Source organism: Lissotriton helveticus, chromosome 5_1 (assembly GCF_964261635.1).
Source record: "Lissotriton helveticus chromosome 5_1, aLisHel1.1, whole genome shotgun sequence".
Lineage (NCBI taxonomy): Eukaryota > Metazoa > Chordata > Amphibia > Caudata > Salamandridae > Lissotriton > Lissotriton helveticus.
Genome location: NC_136065.1, coordinates 1,515,427,826 through 1,515,450,856, shown reverse-complemented (window position 1 = coordinate 1,515,450,856; position 23,031 = coordinate 1,515,427,826). Strand labels below are relative to the sequence as shown.

General features: G+C 45.3%; 1 protein-coding gene across 4 annotated transcripts in view; it reads left to right on the top strand.

Annotated features, from left to right (window-relative positions):
* The first annotated feature begins 1,336 nt into the window (after nucleotides 1-1,336).
* The window catches only part of LOC144753677 (C4b-binding protein-like), a 115,403-nt gene continuing 93,708 nt past the window's right edge, over nucleotides 1,337-23,031 (top strand). The window contains exon 1 of one of the 4 annotated variants that reach the window (XM_078641284.1): nucleotides 1,337-1,355. The gene's annotated coding sequence lies outside the window, so the exon portion shown is untranslated. Of the gene's footprint in view, nucleotides 1,356-15,514; nucleotides 15,652-21,733; nucleotides 21,755-23,031 lie in introns of those variants that run through there. The other 3 variants (XM_078641281.1, XM_078641282.1, XM_078641283.1) reach the window with 3 other exon arrangements.

Here is a 23,031-nt window from a genome sequence, read left to right as displayed (position 1 = left end):
CAAACCAGACCATTAACTCTCAAACATCCTTCTCAATATTTCAGTTCTCCTTTCAAGCCATGGCACCCAACTAACAAGCACACATGACAATTACTTACAAAAGCAACTCACTTCTTCCCCTTTCAAATCCACTCCTATTGTTCTATTCTTACCCCAAACACAACAAAACACAAGGCACAATCCTAACGACTAATGCACATGGAAAACCAAAACAAAAAATTGGGCTAACCTACTAATATTTTTGGGTTCCGGAGTATCGTGCTACTCGCCGAATGAAGGGCTTCAGTGCCTTATCAGGGGTCATAAGCGCTATATAAATACATTTACAATTAAGTCGCAAGCATTGGCAAAGACAACAGAAGTGTACAGTCATCTCAAATCGATATTTTGTGCACTTCCAAGATGGCAGTCATGTCGTGTCTGGACACAACATGGTGGCTGTCTCAGAATAATATTACAAAATAACATTTTTATACAGTCCTTAAATAGTCGTCATGTGTCTAGATATAATATGATGGCCATCTAGGAACATTATTTTAAATTCCTTCCAAGATGGTCATATTGGAAGCATACAAAATAATGTTTTAAGTTTGCAGCTCCCCGCTGTTATGCTTGCACCGCAAATCCTGTAATTGCTAGCAAAGCCAACACTCAAAGCAGCGGGGTCAGCAGGCGAGGTGGAAGGAAGACTATGGAGATGGTAGAGAGACACAAACCAACAGTATTGTTCAGTGTCTTCAATGTAAGAGTGAAGAGAGTGACACAGACAATGTAAGATGGGGGAGAGAGATACTAAGGATGACTGGAGGTGTGGAGGGAAAGGAAGAACAAAGTGATTAAGGCAACAAGAGAGAATATAGATCAAAAGCCCCTCAGGAGGAGAACATGGTGGCAGTCGGCTGACCTGCCGCGGTGCTCCGTGAACGCGCTCCTGCAATGAGCCGCTCCGCTCAGCAGACTTGGTGATTTGGCCCTGATTTTAACACGCAAATACCCTCGGACCCCCCCCTCTCACCGTAGAGCCAAGTAGAGGGGAATATCCTTCGTTTTGTATATTTTGAGACACTCACTTAGCGTGTTTTGGCGTCCGTGAGAGTTCTTTTTTTTCCCAGCGTCTATAGAGTCTGTCTTCGCTCCGCATGCCGGAGCCAATCAGCGGAGTTCAACGACCGGCTTGCTCGGTTTGCAGCGATCCTGAGAGGATTGGATTCCCCCTGCTTCCACGGCAGATTCAGGTTCCCCCAGGGCTGCGGCTGTGGGCTGTGGCCGCCCTGGAGCTGAGAAGGGGCAGAAAGGCATGAAGCCTCGTGCAAGCCCCCGGTGGTAAGACTTATAGCGGCATTCAAAAGAACGAGGTGAGATAAAAAAATCTTTTACCTAAGCCCTCGCTTGCTGACATTGCTGACATTGTGGAGGGAGATAGTGGGGCACCCGCTGCAATCTCCTGTGAGGAAGGGGGGGGGGGAACTGTGAACCTCAATCCAGTCTGATTCATTCACCCTCAGGCAGGCATCAGCCTGATTCATATCAGTTACCTCTAAAAAGTTGCAAGTCAAAGAGTAAGCGTGGGAGAAAAAAGAAAGAGGCTTTGGAAAAAGTTGCTCCTGAGTCCAAAGACTACCGCAGCCCCCCAGAGAGATCTGACGCAGTTAAAAAAAAAACCTCATCTTATCTGTCTACCGAGGTAAAGACCAAGAAGCTAAGATCTGCTAAACTCACTAGGAATCTTGGAGTGGTCCTGGGTGTGGGGTCAAAAATCACGCCCTCTCTCCGCTCGTACTTTAAGGTTATTCCTCAGGTGTTAGATCTCACGGAGGATAGACCCTTGTCAGCTATGTCAGCTCTTGCTTCAACCACAGTTCCCTCCTTATCTGGCCCAACTTTTGATTTCGATCCTGCTGCCTCCCCCGCGCTAATTGGCTCTTTTGTTTCATCTGTCCAAAATACTGAGCCATTGTCTGATTTGTCTGTTTCTGCTTCTACGGTCGAAAAAACTATCTTTCTACCAGCTTTGCCCGGGCTCTCTGATACTGCATACTCGACGCTTGTTCCATCTGTTGGCCAAGGCCAAGGCTTACCTCTTGAAGCTCTAGGGGGGCCCAGAAAGGACAATGATCAGGAAGCCTTACAGGGACAGGGGACCCCTATTGTAGCCTCTATGCCATGTCTGATGAGTGCAGCGCCCCTGTAGGTTCTCTGGTGGCCATGTTTTCTTCCCTATCGCTCGATATAAAAAAGGGGTTTGAGGAATCCTCGGCTAATCAGTTGGAGATCAGAAATTACTGTGAATCCTTGGATGGTAAAATCGATGGTCTCACATCAAGAACAGGCAAATTAGAAGAGACAGTAGCTGTGTTATCTGTACATTTGGACCAGGCCAAGGATGATATCACTAGGCTTAAAAGGGCTGATATGGAACTGGCGGACAGAATGGAAACTTTGAAAAATAATGCAAGACGGAGCAATATCCGCATTCTTAATGTCCCTGAGGGAACAGAGGGGTCTAAAATTAAGCAATTTGTTATTCACCTCCTGAAGGAGTCCTTGTCTTTAGATCAATCAGAGGGAGATCTCACTCTTGATATCCAGCGAGTCCATAGGGACCCTTTCAGACGCAACCCCCAAAGGACTAAACCACGTAAAATCTTGGTGAACTTTCACACATACTCTCTTAAAGATCATATTCTTAAACTGGCCTTGAAACAAAAATCCTTGGCGGGGAAGGGGTACACTTTTCAAATAAGGTCCGATCTTTCGAGAGTTACACTGGAAAAGCAGTGGGAATTTGGGAGGCTATTGGATGCTGTCACGGGATTGGGTGCTTCGGCACAATTGATGTTTCCTGCTGCCTTAAAAGTTATGCACAATAACAAAATGTTTAATATAAGATCTGTGCAGGCAGCGGATGAGTTGTTGTTAACTCTGGGCAGTAAAAGTAAGAGTTCCTCGACTTAGTTAAAAAAAAAAACATACATAATGGAAAAAAAATGGGGGAACACGTTTCATGATGTATTTATCACTGGAAAGTTAAAATCAAATCACAGATTAGCTTGGTCTAATTTAGCTTAGTCTATTGCTATCTTAATTATATATTAACTTTTGATCAATATCATAGCAAAAGATGAAATGTAACTTTTGGGAATCTTGTATATTTCCAGGTCATTCGCACTCTGCACTTAGAGTTTCGGGTTGGAGTAGCTCTTGCGGGAGCGCGGGGAGGGTAGCTATCTACTGGACTTGCTCCGGTTAGATATAGCAAGGGTTCTCCAGGGGTTGGGTGAAGGGATGAGGGGGGGTCACAGAGGTAGGAGGGGGGAGGGGTTAAGGCTTAAATATAAAACGTTCCTCATTTTTCATTTTGTTTTAGTTCAACTGTATAAGTTGTTGTCTGATCTGGTAATAGTTTTGCAAAGGTGTAGAGTGGTTACTTTCTTTGTGCAGGCGTACTTAGTTAGGCATTGGATTAGAATTTATGGGGTATATTAAAGTCATTTCCTGGAATGTTAATGGGCTGCGTTCCAAACCAAGAGCTGATAAAATTTTACAGTATGTTCGTGATTCGGAGGCACAGGTAGTTATACTCCAGGAGACTCATCTGACGCATGCTGAATCTCTTGCCTTAGTGAAGAAAAATAGATGAATCGACTTTGCGGTGTCTTCCTCGCAGAATACTAACATCAGAGGGGTATCAATTATCTTTAAAAAACAGCTTAAAGCCAGGTTAGTTGCCCAGATCGTGGACCCAGATGGCAGATGGGTCATTACCACAGTGGTCATCTCTGGGGTCCAATATACCTTTGTTGGATACTATGGGCCTAATATCGATGACCCCTCTTCTCTTCAGGCTATTTTTACCCACCTCCTGTCATGTCCGGAACCAACTATTTGGGCAGGCGACTTCAATATAGTCTTGGACCCTCACCTGGACAAAACTCCTAGTAGTCGTCCGTTGGCCCTTTCTAAATCTAGGTCCTTTTTGCTTACATCTATGAGACAATATGGTTACGTGGACATTTGGAGATTAAGGTCAGGACAGCAACAGGGCGTTTCCTTTAGAAATTATAAATACCATCATAAATCCAGAATTGACTTTGTCCTGATAAGTCAGAGACTGACGGATGCTGTCAAATCTATAAGTTATCTCCCTTTACATCTGTCTGACCACTCTGCAATACTCATGGAGTATAAGGGGACTTCCAGTATCTCCCCTAGAGGTTGGTCTTTTGACCGTTCTCTTCTTTCACATCCTGATGATGTCTCATATCTTAAGAGCGAGATCCAAAGTTTTATCATCATAAATATTGGTTCGGCAGTGTCTGGAGTAGTCTGAGACTCCCTTAAGGCGTGCCTAAGGGGGCTTATTACAAGCAGAGTTTCCTATCGCTCTAAACAATATAGGCAGGAGGTTGCTTCCATTGAGATAGACATCGCTAAAACTCAATCACATATCGATGTTTTTCCCGCTTCTATGGAGGCAGCCTCAAAACCACTCCAAGATAAGCTGCTTGGCTTAAAAGCACACTTGGGTTCAGTTTTGAGTAAGAGAGTTCAGCAAAGATGGGAAGCCAGCAAATTGGCCCACTTCCAATATGGGGAAGACGCAGGGAAGCTGTTGGCCTGGAAGATAAAAACAGATCAGGCTCGTAACAACATTGTGTCAATAGCCTCAAATGATTCCATGATTTCTTCGGATGAGAGATTAGCCTTTAGAGATTTTTTTCAAGAAATATAGCATGAAGACAAATCCATCAACCCTGATCAAGTTAAGCATTGGCTAAGTAAAATCTCCCTCCCTGTCTGCTGATCAAAGTATACTCTTGGATAGTGAGATTTCTGAGGAGGAGGTTAGGGCAGCCATTCGAAGTGGCAAGAAAGGGAAAGCGGCAGGACCCGACGGTCTACCAGCAGAAATTTATAAGTTATTAGAACATGAAGTAACTCCACCCCTTGTCACTCTATTTATTCAAATTTTGATGGACGGTCAGCCTCCTCCAGAATCTTGGAACGGCGCCTCCATTACTCTTATTCTGAAACCTGGTAAGCCTGCCTCCTCCTATGGGTCTTATAGGCCAATTTCGATGTTAAATGTAGACTATAAAATCTTTGCCACTGTTTTGGCAAGGAGATTGGCAGGGGTTGCTCCTGAGTTGCTTCACCAGGATCAGAAAGGGTTCGTAAAAGGACGCCAGCTGTATGAATTAACATATGATTTAATAGGAGCCATGGATATGGCTACTGCCCCATCCCTTCCTCTGGCTGCGGTAACTCTGGATGCCACCAAGGCCTTCGACAGGGTGAATTGGATTTACCTGTCGGAGGCCTTGGCCAAATTTAACATTGGGGGGGGGCTTCGGCGAGCCATAGGCCTCCTGTATCAAAATCCTACTGCTCGGGTAATGGTTAATGGAGCGCTATCGGGCCCCTTTAACATCTCCAGGGGGACGAGGCAGGGCTGCCCTCTCTCCCCTCTCCTATTCGATTTGTATATCGAGCCCCTAGCGCAACGCTTGCGGGATGACATGAATATTAAGCCTTTCTCGTATGGTGGTTGGGAGCGGAAGGTAGCCCTTTATGCGGATGATGTGCTTATCCTTTCTTCGGATGTACAAACCGCACTTCCAGCAGCATTGAAGGTAGCACAGGAGTTCGGGGAGGTATCAGGGTATGAGGTAAACGCCGCAAAAACCGAGGTTTTAATCTGGAATGATGATCTCCGTGAAATCAGCATACAGCCAGGATCTTCCATGCGATATCTTGGATTAAACATTACGAAGGACATAAACCATTTAGTAGCTTCAAACTTTTCTGCAGTAGCAAAGCATTGCCGGCAGTTAATGCGATCCTGGGTATCACTACCACTATCTCTTTTAGGGAGAGTAAACTTGGTCAAAATGACCATCTTACCCAAAGTTTCTTTTTTATTTAATACAATTCCCCTTTATTTTGACCCCTCTATGATAACGAAGCTACAGGCGGATATCTCTTCCTTTATTTGGAATAGGCACCTTACGCGGATTGCCTGGAAGAAACTTAGGAGGCGTAGAGAGAAGGGGAGGCTGGCTGCCCCTGATCTGCAACTGTATGCCTGGCAACTCTCGCATGTTAGAATGCTTTTAAAGATGCCTGTGGATTCGGGAGTGGGAGCCCTGCTCTCAGCTTTGCTTGATGGGGAAGGTCTTAGCCAGTCAGGTTTTTTGTTTAAATTTGGCAACCAAAAGTTCTTTAAAAAAATTAAGTTGAAGATTTTGCAAGGTTTTATAAAAACATGGGCAAAGTTAATGGTCATCTTAAAAGTTAGCTATTATGGCTATAGGACAACTCTATGGGGTCTTCCAGAGAGCCCTTTGTGGCTGGGTGATAGTTTGGTGGCTCCGCTTAAGGAGGCATGAATGCTAGTTTGGGGGGACTTATTTTCAGAGGGTAGCTTGCTTCCGTGGGAGTGTTTGAGAGATAGAGTGGGTCCTAACCTCTCAAGGTTTAAATATATGCAAATGGCTGGGTGGACTCATTCCTTCTTGGCTCGGCCATCCTTGACAAATAGATTTCCTATTGGAGGTTATAGTCATTTAGTATCCCAGATGGTAGATAATCCACCGGCCAAAAAGGAAGTCTCCCTCTGGTACAATTTGATCATCGAGGAACTTGATGGGGACTTCTTGCTACCAGACCAGCTCTGGGGACCTACTATACCAGGACATAATGTAAAGGATATGTGGAGCAATTCATTCAAAACATTGTGGGATCTTGTAAAGCCGGCATGGATACGCAGAAACCATCTGTTCACGCTCCACAGGGCCTACTATTCTCCCCTCAGACTCTCACAATTCTCACAAGGGAACCCTGTGGTCTGTCCTAAATGTGCTCTACCAGCGGTTTCAGATGCCCACATGTTTTTTGAATGCCCTCGTTTGTTTCCTTTTTTTGGATGCCATATGCCACACTCTCTCTGAATCCTTAGGAAGGCAAATCACCCTAGACCTTTCTACTGTCATCTTTGGGCTATCGGCAGAGGTTCATGGGCATGCAAAAAGTCTCCTGTTTTATTCAATCCTACATGCCCGTAGAGAGATTTGCAAAAAGTGGAAAGACTCTGTTCCGCCCTCACACATCGACTGGCAGATCTCAGTTTTGCAAGTGTCTAGAGTTGATCTAGCAACATCTGGTAACCCAGCTAAGAGAGCATTTTGGCACCAATTGGATTGGGGTCATTGACTTAACGTTTTTTTTTTCCCCCGGTCCGATGATTACTCACCAATGGTGCTATATTGAACCCGAAGAGCCCGAATTCATCTTATGGGAGATATTGGTTGTACGTGCACCTCTTTCTGGCTAAGGTAGTGTTTGCACTCCCTTCTTGGTTTCCGTTTTGACGGTCCCTGAGGACATAACATATCTGAGGGTGTTGGTCCATTCAGAGACATGTATAACCATACCCTGCCTGGTTGTTAACCTGAGACAGATTGTAGTGTTCCAGATGGCGACCTCACTTGAAACCAAGGTGATAAATGAGGACAAAAAAAAAGAAAAAAAAAAAAAAGAGAGAGAAGAGAGATTGGAAGAAGAGAGAGAGGAGAGCAGGACATGCAGTCGCATCAAGTGCTAAAGCAGAGATTCCTTAGAAATTGTTTCAAAGAAGAATAGATCCCAGATATCAGCAATGGAAAAATTAACTCAAACCCTTAAAAGGCAAGCTGAAATGTAAATTCTTCATGAGCAGGACAAACATAGGCGTAGGAAGTAAACCTTCCAATCAGGAGCAGAGAATTGAGTAGATGAAAAAGTCATCGAATCATGAACAAGAACAGACCCAAATCACACTTTAAGAGTAAAGTGCTGGATACACCTGGTTACCACAAAGACGTGCGTTTTCAGTAACAATTTAACATACTTTATTTACTGGGCTCTGTACATGTGACTTTTGTGAACCATTTCAAAAAGTAATAGCGATTGATAACAAGTGAGCATGTAGTAATTTTTATATTGTAGATCAGAGACTGAAAATATTTTGTTTGGTATAATATTATATGCCAACCTCTGGAAATGGCAGTGTTTCCTTGAAAAACAATGGGATGCATGTGATAAATCTTCATAATGGGACATGTGTGTAGAGCAGTTAGCTTTGCAGGTGGCCTAGGAGCAGCATTAACATGCACAGAGATCCGTGCCAAGCCAAAGAAAAGTTGTACAAGCAACTCCACTATTCCTATATTATCACCAAAGGAAGTTGGCAAACGCGTGCTAAATTAGTTGCATTCATAAAATGTAAGAAATAAAAAATAAAAGCCAATCTTTGGGATACCGGTTACTGTAGTGCAGTGTGTTCCAGACCGGTAAAAATCCAGCTCGCAGGTGTACACAAACACACATAATCAGCATTTATGCAACTAAACATGTATTGATTATAAAAGTAAGCTATGAAACACGCTTTCCCTGTTTATACAAGTATAAGCCTCTTGCGTAAATGAGCAGATATAGCATTAAATAGTACGTTATTAAAAATTTACACTGTTATCATAAGCATGTTGTATTGTGCTATTGTACTGCTGAATGTCAACTATGATTCCCATGATCAACCATTTGACACTTTATTGTATGGACTACCATCTCAAGTATCAATACCGACTGTATGATTGTCAAATGTTAATCAGTGATGACGATGTGGATCTGGTTTGCTCTTATTTTATTCTTATTTCTCTTTCTTATCTTCATATCTTCTTACTTTCTTACTTTCATTGACCACTGTAGTGTACTCACATGACTGTATCGCATTAATGTCTGTACATTTGCTTTCTGTTTTATGAATAAAAACGACTTGAACACAAAAAAAAAAAAAAAACTTACACTAGTGCAACAGTGTACAGTGCTGAAGTTAAGGCGGCCAACCAATTTCTCTCCAAACAATTCTTGACTGCCTTGCCGTGCAGTTAGGATGTGCACCCAATGTGCACAACAGCAACATCGGAAAGGAAGTTGCTAAAAGTCGCAAAAAGTTAATTATCACGTGTGACGGCAACGAATGGGCTGTTGTGTTCCAAAAACAAGTTCCTCATAAACAGAAGCTGATTAAATGCGAGCCCACGTACGGTACAAATGCACAGAGGATGTATCCTTACGGCTAAAACGGTCCCCCTCGAAGCTGGGGAACCGGGTTCGAGTCTCAGCAACGACACTCAACATCCTGTAGTTCTGGGCAAATCACTTACCAAGCACTGGTACTGCAACACCCTCTCATAGAAAATAGTGGCAGCAGGAACTTAAAACAGAACCCCATAGAAAATAATGTGAAAATAAATGTATGTCTTTACATTTATTTTGAATTATTAAAATGTATATTCATTTAGTATCTAAAAAGATACACTAAAAAACTATTTTATGATAAATTATTTTAATAACCACTTTTTCTTTTAAATTAATTATGTTTCATGTTTTAAGACATTATTCTTTGAATGCTATACAAAGTTTTAATTTGTAATTTTTAAAACATAAATATCAGCATTTTACTTTAGGTGTTTTTAAAAACAAATAAAAGAAAATGTTTGAATTAAATTTTTATGAATTAAATTAAATATTAAATTAAATAGTGCTGTAGCATGTTAGTGATCTGTATTTAAAATAATTATATTTCAATATATAAAATGTATTATATAAGATTAATTTACATTAATATTTAACACAAAGCTATTTGTTCCAATTTTTGTTTGTTTCATTATCTTTTTTAAATGTCCCTATACTCTCCAAAGGGAGACAGCCCTGCCTCTGTGTGAAAAGTTACTAGTGGTAAATTTCTACTAGTACATTTCGCTTCAACCCCTGTTATGGGGGGCGGGGGGCATATCACTTTGTGAGAAATGTAGTACTTTTGGCAATTCATCATTTTCTGAGTGTAAATTTGCTATACAGTATAAGAGTAAATTTTACATATAGATTTACTCACAAGTAAATTTACCTTTGTGACTAGGCTTTTAAATGAGGTGAAAATTGAGCTTTACACAAAGTAGTTCTCTTCATTGCTAGAACTACTACTTTTTTGTGTGCTTTTTGAAACCCCAAAATATTTTTTGCTTTTGATTAATGGTTTTGTTTTGTTGTTTATTTTGAGTGAGGAACATGCACATCCCACAATTTTTTGAGAACTTTTATTTTTCATATTTTGTTACAGTACTACATTTAAATATAGAGCAATCTACAGTTACATGACATACATTGCGTTTCGTCATTCAAATATTACAGACATCAAGTAGTCATCATTTGGTACATTATTTTGTGCATGCATCAGGAAAGTGAATTCTTCAAGAGGTAGGCAGGGGGTGCTCCCAATTCAGATGTGTGATGACTAGGTCTCTCTTCTGGTATGGTGTGAATACATATATTACAGGTGGGTACTGGGAGTGTATATTGGCAGTGGTGACGAGTGTGAGGAGGTAGAACCGCAATGGTTGCTAGATATCAAGGGGCCTGGAAGTGGGTGACTGTAGATTACAAAGAGCTCGCTGTTTGTGTCACAGTATGTGAGGCTTTTGAGCCTTGCATTCTTAGTGGGAGATTGTTTGCTGCCCGAGTTTATAGCCATTTCTCTTTTGGCAAGAAGTAGGGCAATAGCAACAAATCAGCATGATGTTTTAGGGATGTTCTGGATGTATCCCAAGAGTGCTAGTAGAGGGGAGGGTTCAATGGTGAGTTGAGTCATGAGGCCTAATTTGGAGAAAATGTCCCGTCAGTATGATGCAATCTTACTGCAGGTAGTCCACGTCATGTGGGCAAAGTCCGCTAATGGGAAGTGGCATTTGGAATGCTGTGGGGGAGCGAGTTGGATCTATTTGGTATAGTTTCGCAAGTGTAGCATATGTGCCAGAGGAATTTGAAATGTAATAATTTATAGTGATGGTTGAGGGACACTAGTGGCATTTGTGCGCAGCATGTGTTCCATTGTGGGTCGGATAAGGGGTTTCCTAGATCCTGTTTCCAGACAGCACGTAGTTTGCCATCTCGGGTAGGGAGTAAGGCCAGGCTGGCATGGTAAAGTTGGGAGATTAAATGATCCCCATCAGTGTCTTTGATAATCCATGTCAGGGGAGGGAATTCATCTGGCTCTAAGGGGTAGCTTGGGATCTGGGCTCTAAGTGCCCCCTGCAGATGCTGCAACACAGAGTGGTCCATCGAAGGGGAAGAGAGTACATGTCCGTTGGGGTGAAGGTCCCCAGTTGTACTCAATGAGAAAGGGTGCGTTGGACTAGTGCGTTTTGTGTAATAGGCAACCAAGGGTTAGAAGCTAAGGGGAGTGCAGGGGAATACAATAAATGGCTACCCCTCATATGCATCCGTTGCTTCCAGGCCCAGCTAGTTGTGGATACTGTTTGGATATAATTCGGATTACACGGCAATCCAGCCGGCTGGACTGCTGCCAATGGTGTTGGGGCAGCCAAGTCGGCTTCAGGTCTGGCCTAGGGTATACGAGCATCCATGTGGTACCAATGGTGAGTAAAACTACATTGTGCCACCAGATAGTAAAGATAGAAGTTAGGGACTCCAAATCCTCCACGCTCACACAGGAGGACCATTGTGTCTCATCTGGTCCTCAGCTGTCTGCCCCCCAGATGAGACAAGTAAGGATAGTACAAAGTGTCGTAAAGAAGGCATTAGTCAGCGGGTTAGGGATATTGTGAAAGGGATACAAAAACTGAGGTAATACTACCATTTTTATGATGGCTATATGGCCCGCCATCGAAGGGGGTAGTTGTAACTAGAGCTCGACTCGAATTGACACTCTATCCATAGCAGGGCCATAGTTAAGGCGTAAGACTTGCTCAGATGCTTGGTAGAGGCATCGCACCACAGCAAAGGGAATTCACTGTCAGTCATACTCGCCGCCGCCGTTGAGGGGAATAGGTCGGATTTTTCCCAATTGATAGGGCTCCATACCGTATTATCTCCTGAAGGATAGGTGCCATATTTTTTCTCGGGTGCTGCACATAGAGGATGATATCATCAGCTTAAAGTGTGATTAGGAGCAGACCAGGTTTAAATTGCAGGCCTGTGTGAAGATGGTTTGCCTGTAAAAGACGTATCAGATGGTATAGGGTTATAATGAATAATAGGGGTGACAGAGGGCATCCCTGTCTAGTTCCCCGTGATAGGGTGAAATGAGCTGGCAGTGTCCCATTCAAACAAATGTGTGTGGTGGGCTGTGTATACAGCATCGTAATCAGGGATGCAAAACCTAGAGGAAGACCCATTTTGTGCAACATATTATGCAGGAAAGGCCACTCCAGTGAGTTGAATGCCTTTTCAGTGTCTAATAGTGCCGCCACAGCTTGCAAGTAGGGGAATAGTCTGTGTAGCACAGCAAAGAGTGTGCGTAGGTTCAAGGCAATCGATCTGAGTGGGACAAATCCCTACTGGGCAGGTGATATTATTTGTTCCATTAGGAGTGAGAGGCAGGTCGCTATAATTTTTGCTAATATTTTGTTATCGAAGTTCAGCAAGGAAAGTTGCCAATAGATCTGCATTGCTGTGGTTCCTTCTCGGGTTTGAGGAGCAGTATGATCACCGTTTCTCAGAAAGTGGGCAGGAGTATGCAGTGTTTCAGTGCTTCCCTGTAGAGTTCTAAACGATGTGGGGCTAGCAGGTGTTTATATGTTTTAAAGAAAATCCCAGAGAAACCGTTGAGGCCCAGTATCCTTTAGCCATCCATAAACTCTATAGCCTGAATTATTTCTTCTACCGTGAATGGCTCCTCAAGGAATTGCTGGTGTGCGATGCTAAGCCACACCATAGCTATTTCCTCCAGTTATCTAGCTCTATTAGTCGCATCTTCTGTCACACGGAAGTATACAGATAAGTATGGTAGGTAAGTATTTCATTCTGAATAGCTATTGCATCAGTAACATATGTGCCATCTGAACGTCAGAGGGTGGATATGTAGGACTGGCCACTGGGGTTTGCAGCAGCCTAGCCAGTGTACAACCCAGCCTCTCGCCTTCTCCATACCTCCTGGTCGTTGCATATTTAGATAGTGAGCTTCTCTCTCAGCCCACTCCTTAAAATCGGCCAACAAGGAGGCTCAGCGGTCTAAATGTGTCCGTGACTCTGGTAGTGCCTGGAACTGGTCTAGTTCAGCTAGCTTCTTCTCTATTTGAGACATGGTGTTATATAAGTCTTGCATGAACACTGCATGTTTGCAAATACACATCCCTCTCATATGTGCCTTGAAGGCTTCCCACAGGGTGGCCCTTGATTCAACGGTCCCCTTGTTTATGTCAAAGTACTCTATAATGGCAGTGTAGAGCTCCGTATGTGTATGCAGGTTGGAGAGGGTTCTGCTGATGCCAGGCATCAACCAGTGTGCATGTATCGCAAAGCTCCTGTAAAGCATGCCGAAAGCTAGGCTTGGTGTTCGGGGCGTTCGGGTGCTTTCCAGACCAGGGTTAAACAATATGTTGAAGTCTCCCCCATACAAATATGACCTGCATCAGCTAGGTCAATCTGTGCCTGTATGTGTTGATAAAATTCCGGATAGTTGGTGTTCGGCGCATATATGTTTACTAACAGGATGTTATAGCCTAACAGCTTGCCCGCCACTAATAGATACCGTCCCTCCGTGTCAGCGCGAACCACAGAAAGTTGAAATGGCACTAGTGTATGTATCGGTATAGAGACTCCTCTTGTGTACGTGCTATAGCTGGAGAAAAAATGGTGGGCCTCCATGTAGATACAAATGCGGGTGATAGAATAAGGGACAGATGTGTCTCCTGTAAAAAGGCAATATCAGCCTCATGTCATAAATTTTGTAGTACCTGTTTGCCCATGAACTGATTATTCAGCCCTCGTATGTTTCAAGTCATTATAGTGATATCTGTGAAGGGATGGACCTTATTGTTTGATATCATTGCATATTAAGGACAAGAGTGGATGTAGCTGAGATAGGTGGTATGGTACTGTCATCAAACTGTGGTTCCGAAAAAAATCAAACATGCTCTAAACATATCATGTTTCCCCTCCCCCCTGCCTACCTCGGTCTTGTTTCACCGGGGAGAACTCAACCCCAACAGAATTACTAAGGACAAAATCCCTCTCAACATAGAGTGATAACAAATCAACTTGTGTGTGAATCACACAGGGGGTGGCAACGCCACAAAGGGTCCCCACATCCTGTAGGAAGAAAAAGCATTATGGATTGCCATATGCTAAAAATAAACATTGTCCAAGGTACTTTAAAGTCAGCCAGCAACTAAAATAAAATGAGAACGAGTCAACTGTTCCTGCCAATGTGCATCAAATGAAATGTTAGAACTAGAAGTGTCAGCAGTAGAAAAGAGATCTGCGCTGGAGTGAATATCTGGTGTGATCTTCCAGTGGAGCCGCGCCACAACTCTGCATGCTCCACAGAATATTGGTGACAGAAGTCCTGCACATCTGTTGGAGCGTCAAACAAGTGCGGTTTGCCATTCAACTTCACTCGAAGTCAGGCTGGATAAACTATCCCATAGCGAAGTCCCAAATTGCGCAGTGTGGCCTTAACACTAGTGTATTTTCAGCGTGCGTCCTGGACCATCGCGGTAAAGTCCGGCAACTGGGAGATGGAGGGATCCCTGCCAGCTGAGCGGGCCTCTCTCTCTCTCGCCAAATGCAGGACCGTGTCACTGTCCCTGAAGTTCAACAGGCCAGCAATGAGTAGTCTCCGTGGGCATCCTGGATTCGGGCATGGACCAAGAGAGAGGTGGGCCCTCTTGACCATGAATTTTGACATGAAAGATTCTTTCAGCTGTGCTTCCTCCGCTATGGTGGAGGAGCGTCACACCCCAGCCAACATTTTAAATAATTAAAAAACAAGATGATAATAAAACCGGTTTTAAACCTGTTTTATTTAGCTTATGCTGGGCTTGGGGCTTGGGGCATGGCCAGGCTGAAAGGGGAGTGGTGGGCTTTACCATGTGGTTTTTGGCCGGCGATCTCAGGCAAGCCAAAAACCACATGCGCAGTGACCCTCTCCAACCCCAGCTGCATTGCTGAGCTGGAGAGAACAGGCACAGATGCCCAGTCTGTCCTGGAGCGCACATCATCGGTGCTGAGGCCCATCCTGAAAGTATTTTCATGTGAAAACAGCTTCAGGATTGGCCGCAGGGCAGGCTGGGTACCTATGCCAGCCTGCAGGGGCAGAGAGGAGCGGAAGAGCACGCTATGATGCTGGAGGGCAGCAGGAAAGTTTTCTTTTTTATTTTCGTTGTCCCCCCACCTCTTTTGTAATTTTGTACTCTATCTCCATTGTCCCCTGTTCCTCCCCTCCCCGGACCCTTCCCCCACCTCTTTTCACCAATAAGAGCCGCTCCTGTGATTAGGAGGCATTATATTTGAGAGTGCACAGGGCTGGGTTGTTATTTCTCTATGGCTGACCTGAAAAAGCGACAGTCCTCATCTTTGTGGAATCAAAAACTTGCAAAAGTCTGTAAAATGGACGCTCTTTGTACAAATCCTCGGAATGGACTTTGGAATCTTCAACTTGGTACAAATGTAAATACACATTCAAATAGGATGTGCGCTCTCCTACATGCTCTGCCGCGGCCAGATTGTAGCCAGCTCCCAACCTGATCACGTTGCCTGGAAGAAAGACGAGGCTGAAAGAAAACTGCTGCCCTTAATGCTTGTTACTATCACGTAAGTGCAAACAGGATTCCCTGAAATACTGCCTGAGAAAGGGTGCTACTCTCGTGAGTTGTTGCAACAATAACCTATCTCTGCAAAGAGAATCCAAGTGAGCCAACACTGTACAAAAATAACCGTAAATACATTTTGAAGTGTTCATGATCATAAATCAGTGTTCAAGAATGATTTGCAAGAGATGTATTTCGGGATATAGCCACAGTGACACAGGATGAGTTCATAATTAATTACAAATGTAAAAAAACTATGCTGCTGGCGTTCCATTCTCTCTTGGTTTCAAACGTTGGAAAGTAATTTTCCTAACGATCGTATATTTTTTGTTGAACCTCTCACTTGTTGCACTCAATCTCACTTACCTGAACTATTTCTGTGCAATTTTGAATGTGGAAATTGCTATGATTCCTGCTCTCTAACTACTTTGGCGAGATTTAGCCTTCTGGCCGTTGGAAATGCTGGGGATGGGGACTGTGGAATGATTCTTTGATTTCTTTTTTCTTACATATAAGATTTATTTATTTATATAACTCTGGAAACTGTCGAGGGTATCAGAGCACTTTACAGACATTGTCAAAGTAGTGTTAGCAAACATAGAGTATAAAATGAAAGCTTGTTGGAAGTTGGATCAGAGTATTTCCTAGAGAGAAACAATGCAAATAATGTATAATTCGAGGAAGAGACTCGCGTTGTGTGCTAGGCGCTAGAGACCAAAGGGTTAAGGTGCTGATTGAGGAGAAGTGTAAGGTTGCTGCCCAATAATAGTCTGAGCCTCTGATGGTGGTAAAACGCTTCTTTAATATATATAGTTAACTCCTAACTGAAGAGCGCCGAGCCGGCGCTGTGCTCCGCTCGGACTCGCGCCCACATAATAGAGCTGCGCGCGCATCTCTAAGATGGCCGCCGCACGTCACGTCATGACGTGACGTGCATCAACTAGAATGCACCACTACATATCTCCCCTTTTTCATACAACAATAAAGTCACTTACAGTTCACTGTCCATTTCGAAATCGCGATACCTGGAGGGCCTTGTCACAGTTCTACCACTCCGGGTCACTCTGGCAGTGTTCTCCGGGAGACCTCGGTTTTGCACCTCCTCATTACTTTCCTCTCTCCTTCCAGCTGCCACTCCGTCGGAGTTCTCCCTTCGTGACTCCCCCTCCGTGCCTTGGTGATCACTTTCACTTCCTTCCTCTGTGAGTCCATCTGCAGCACCTCTACCTTCTCGCTGCCCCTCAGCCTCTTGTCCCGGCTCAGTGTCCTGTTCATCTCCATCTTCCCAGTCATTTCCCATCTGGTTCCATCGTAAGACCTTGTTACACTTGGCCATGCGGTCTTGGGACCATACGTTCCCATCACTGAGTAAGGCCGCCCGATCATACACTTCTTTGACCTGCATGGGCCTGCTGTATTTACTGTCACCTTTCTTTTGTAGCGTGGCCAGCTTCACTCTGACCCACTCTCCTTGCTCTAATCTTGATCCCTTCACGCTTTTCCTTTTGTTGTAGTAGTTGGTGTATATAGACTGCGCCCTTTCTAGGTTGGCGCGTACAATCGCAGGAGACCACTCACTAGTGATAACTTTCTCTTTCCAGACCCGATTGTCGTGGGTGAACGGCTCGCGCCCTCTCAAGATCTGGAACGGGCTGTATCCGGTACCCGTTGGGGTTATTCTGTAAGCCCATACCATGTTCTCTATGGCCTTCTCCCAGTCCTTGTTGTTTGAGATTGCAGCTTGGACAGCACCCATCACCACCCTGTTAAAACGTTCCACCAGACCATTTCCGGCCGGATGATAGATGGCTGTGTGTCTGCTCGTGATGCCATTCCTCTGCATGAATTGGTTCCATCTGTCGGACGTGAATTGGGGGCCATTGTCACTGAGGATGGCTTTGGGGATGCCCTCCCTCACAAACGTGTCTGACAAGAATCTTAGGATGTTCTCGGTGTCCATAGTCTCCTCCACCTTCACCTCCGGCCATTTGGAGTATCGATCCATGAGCACACACACATATTTCTGCGTACCTTGATCGTCAAGGATGGGCCCTAATATGTCAATGGATAGTTCCTCCCACGGGTTCTGTGGAATCTCAAACTGTCCTAGTGCGGGACGCAAAGGTTTTAGTGTTTTGTCGGCCCCTTGGCATTGGGGGCACTCCCTGACATGCCTCTCTGCTCTCATGTCCATGCCAGGCCACCAGTAGTTCTGTTTCGCTCTTAATTTTAACTTCCCAATGCCGAGGTGACCTTCATGTAGCATGTCCAGTAGTTTATTGATTAAGTTCCTTGGGGGAATCACTTTGTCCCCTCTATATACAAACACTCCTCTATCTCCTACTGATAGTTCCTCTCTCACTTCATAGTATGGCTTGACCTGTTCAGCCACGTGTCTTTTGTCCGGCCAGCCCTTGACAATGTTGGTTTTCACTTCTTTCAGGACCTCGTCCTCCTCATATTCATTCATCCACTCCTGGTGGCTGATAATCTTTTCCTGGTCCTCTATTAGGGCCACCAACTCACTGTGGCTCGTGGGATCTTCTTCGCCTGGCTCCATTGCTGCCGCCCTACTCAGGTAGTCTGCCACCCGATTCTGACTTCCAGGAATATACTCCACGTCATACCGGAACTCGAGCAGCTTCAATGTCATTTTTGATATCCTGGGGGTGGCATTGGCGTGCCCACAAGATGTTAAAACCTTCACCAAGGGTTTGTGGTCAGTCCTGAGCAAGAAACGAGTCCCCCATAAGAACTGCCGGAATCTCGATGTGGCCCACACCACAGCCAACATCTCCTTCTCGATTACACTGTACTTGCTTTCCGTGGCTGTTAATGTCCGGGATGCGAAACTGATCGTCTCCATCAGCCCCTGTCCACGATCTTGCATTAAGACTGCACCTAGCCCCTTATCGCTGGCATCAGTCGTGAGTACTGTAACGCCCTGTGGGTCATATCCTTTCAGAGGTACTGCTCCTGTGACGTCCTGTTTGATCGTGTCGAACTCCCGTTGTGCCTCAGGTGTCCATTGGAAGCTGGTGTTCTCCCTGGTCAGCATCCTCATATGGTGTGTCTTGGAAGCGAAGTGTACCACAAATTTGCTGTAGTACTCCGCCATGCCCAAAAACGACCTTACCTCCTCTTTGTTGGAGGGTGGCGGAGCCTCAGCAATTGCCTTCACGTTTTCTGCCTTTGGCGTGATGCCTTGGGCCCCAATCTCATGGCCCAAATAGGTCACCGACTCCAGGCCCAGTCGGCATTTTGCCCATTCAGCCGTAAGGCCTTTGGTTTCCAATGTTTTCAGTACCTTCTCCAGTTTCTGATCATGGTCCGTTCTGTCTCGCCCCATCACCAGGATGTCGTCCTGGAAGTATTGTATGCCCGTTATGTCTTTAAACAACTGGTGCATTAGTTTTTGGAACACGGCGGCTGCCGAGGCCAGTCCGAACGGCATGCGGCGGAACTGGTAGCAGCCAAACGGGGTGATGAATGAGGTGAGTTTCCTGCTGTCCGGGTGTAATTCTATTTGGTGGTAAGCGGAGGTCAAATCGATGGTGGAGTACCACTTGACCCCTCTGGTTCTTGCCAGCATTTCCTCTATTCTCGGGAGGGGGAATTTTTCCACAACAATGTTCTTGTTTAACTCCCTCAGGTCAACGCAGAGCCTGACCTTTCCATTCGGCTTCATGACTACCACCAGCGGTGCGAGCCATTCTGCACAAGTGATAGGCTCAATTATCCCTTTCTTTTCCAAGTCTTGGAGTTCTGTTTGGACGGCCTCCCTTACGGCAATCGGCACATTCCTTACTTTGTGGGCCACCGGACTGGCGTCCTCCTTGAGTATGATTTTGTGTTGGAATTTCTCCAGTTTCCCCACTGTGCCTCCGAATACCTTTGGATAACTCTCCTTCCATCTCGTCAAGTCTGGCCAGGTGTCTGGTTCGGTGAGCAGGATTTGTTCTTTTCCTCCTGGGTCTAGTTTTATTCCCAAGTCGCCCTGGTCCAACCATCCCAGTACGGATGGTCCCTTCTCTGAGACGTATAGTTTGCACCTCGCTGAACGACCTCTGAACTCGAACTCTAGGAGCCGGAACCCTGCCATGGGGATACGATCACCATTATATGTGACTGGTCGGATATCCAGTTTCTCCAACTCTGGTCCTAGTACGGGTCTGAATGTGTTGTTCCACACCGCTCTTGGTACTATGGTGAAGGGTGAGCCGGTATCCGCCACCACCTCGACGGCTATACCACCCATCTTCATTTCCAGTATGGGTTTTGTTGTCCTCTTCCCTTCCACGCTTAGTATCTGATCATAAATGCACAGGACTGTGACGACCTCTTCATCCTGGCTCTCCTCCTGATTCTCCTCTTCTTGGTCGACGTAACGCACTGTATTCTTCGACAATTTCTTCCTGCACACCTTTTCGTAATGGCCTATGATGCCACAGTGCAAGCACTTAGCCCTGAACGCGGGACATCTCCTGTCGTGTGCCTCATGCGACCAACTCCCGCACCTGTAGCACGTCTTTCTCGTGTCGTTGTTGGGTTGTCGTCCCTGCTGTCCAGTGCTGCTTTGCCCCTTGCTGTGGCTTCTCCTTTCCGGGCCCTTGTATTTCTGGTCTCTCCGTGGTCCCTCTTCGTATACTTTGTTCACCATGGCGCCAGGTGCTGTGTCTTTCTTGGTAGCGTCGGCGCACCTACGTGCCAGCTCTGCCCTCTTGACGATAACCATCACGTCCTTGAGTGTGGTGTCTCCGCTCGCCCATAGCTTGTCTTGGACGTTTGTGCTGGAGGTGTGCATCACTATCTGGTCTTTGATAAATTCCTCCTCCCACTCTTTGTACCTGCACGTGGTTGCTAGTTTCTTCAGAGCTGCCACATATTCCTCGATCGACTCCCCCGACCTTTGCTTCCTCTGCTGGAAATTGAATCTGTCGACTGACACACATACAGTTGGTCGGTAATGCTCATTTAAGTCGTCGAGGGCATGGGCGTACACATCATCATCTGTGCTGTCTCTTTGTTTGGGCACCAGGCTCTTGTATATCCTGAGTCCTTCCGGTCCCAGATTTAGTAGCAATATGCGTTTCTTTCTTTTAGAGGTGAATTCCTCTTCGTTCTCATCCTCTAACACCCCTATAAAGTTGTCTATGTACTCACGCCAGTCCTCCCATTTCATCAATGGCTCCCCTGGTTTTGGTAGGAACTGGACCGGCGCTATGGCGTACCCCGCCGGTGTGCTCATCCTTTCTCCTTTGCCTGTGGATGCTCTGTCCTCCTTACTAGTGGGGCTGCCTGGGGTGCCGTCTGTCTCTGCCTTATAGTGTTGTACTCGGGGACTCTCGGTGTCAGCCCCCTCTTCCTGCTTTGTGGTTGCCAGCTCGCTGTCTCTGGTGTGGTGGGGTCGTTTTCCGGGTTTGGCGCGCTTTCTTGTATCTTGTGAATAGCGTGCACTCTACCCCCTCACTAACTTCTCTGTCTGGTGTTGTGGCTCTGCCGCGCTCTTCAGTTGCACTGTTTTATATTCTTAGTACATGCACTTATCTGCGTCACCATTCGTGGCTGTGCTCCTTCCTTGCAGTTCCTTCCCCCGGGTCTGCCTGCCTTGGCTTCGTGAGTCTTCCCCGAGGGTTCTGGTCGCGTCCCGACCTCGTCGCCACTGTAAGGTTGCTGCCCAATAATAGTCTGAGCCTCTGATGGTGGTAAAACGCTTCTTTAATATATATAGTTAACTCCTAACTGAAGAGCGCCGAGCCGGCGCTGTGCTCCGCTCGGACTCGCGCCCACATAATAGAGCTGCGCGCGCATCTCTAAGATGGCCGCCGCACGTCACGTCATGACGTGACGTGCATCAACTAGAATGCACCACTACAAGAAGATCTTTTAATTGTCTTTTGAAGCTCATGAAGGAGGGGTTTGTTTGGATTTGTACTGGGAGGGATTTTAGGGGCATTGCCCTAGAGAGAGCACGCAAGGGCTTTTTGTTTATGGTTTTGGGTGAAATGAGAAGTAGAGAGTTGGCGCTTCTTACATTTCTTGACTGGCCTGCCTTTGTGAGTTTGGATGCAAGGCAGACTGCTTTTCCAGCGTGGAGGATTTTGTGGGTGAGACAGACAGTTTTGAAGCAGCCACGGGCTTCTATTGGGAGCCACTTAAGATTATTCAGGGAGGCAGCGATGTGTTTGTTTCTTTTGACTTCAGTCGCCATCCTTGCTGCTGCATGTAGAGTGGCTCTTAAGGGAGTTAAGTGCGACTTTGCAGTGCCAGTCAGGATGCATTTCCGTAGAACAGCCTTGAGAGAACCATCTCTTGCGTGCCAACTTTTAGATCATCGGAGGAAGAAATTGTTTGATTTTACATAGGCATTATAGCTTGTAGAATGCACTTTTCGTAGTATTTTTATGTGTGGGTTCATGCTTAGACTAGGGTCCAGGGTGATTCATTGCGATTTGAAAGATACAACCGGAGTCAATTTTCAATTGATATTGTCAATTGTGTTTAGCCTTTCTTGGACCTGGGTGGTTCTGAGCGTTGTTAGATAGGTGAAGGATTTCTGTCTTGTCTTGGTTGAGTTTCAGGCGGTTGTGTGACAGCCAGTTTTGAACTTTTGTGAGAGCTGAACCTTGGGGGGGCAACCCTGGTTATTGAGGAAATATCAGAGGACGAGTTGTTTATTTTTATTTGTTGGGAGTCGTTATGTAGGTATGAAGTAAAGTATTTCAAAACCACACCATTTGCTTCAATTAGTTTTTGGAGCAATTCTAAAAGCAGATTGTGATTGACCATGTCAAAGGCTGCTGATAGGTTAAGAAGGTTGAGTAGGAAGCATCTATCCACATCCAAAGGTTTTTGTAAGGCATCTGCTATATTTAGGATAGCTGTTTCCGCGCTACAGCCTTTCCTAAAGTCCGATTGGAGTGGGTCAAGAAGATTGTTGGTGTCAATGTGCTGGCTGAGTTGGCAGGAAATGCATTTCAAACAACTTTTTGCAGGAAAGTAATTTTGGAGACAGGCCTGAAGTTGTTGAGGTCATCTGGGTGACTTGCCCGAGTTTGAGGCAATCAGTCATAACCCCATTGCTAAGAGAGCTATTTATTATCTTCGTCCATAGAGGTGTTGGGGCATTGTTGCGACTCTTTGATAGGGAAGCTGGGAGAGGGTCTGATAGGTGAAAGAAGGACTTGGCTTTCAAAATAATCATTGATATGTCCTCTTCCATGAGCAAATTTAATGTCTTCCAGCTCCTGGGAGTTGTGAGGGGTTCTGGGATTTTATTGCAATGTGAAGAGACTGCACTCAGGGAGTTAATAGGATTGAATGAGAGTAGATTTCCTACTTTGCAATGGGAAAGATTTATGTAGATGTCCAAATGTGATGATCT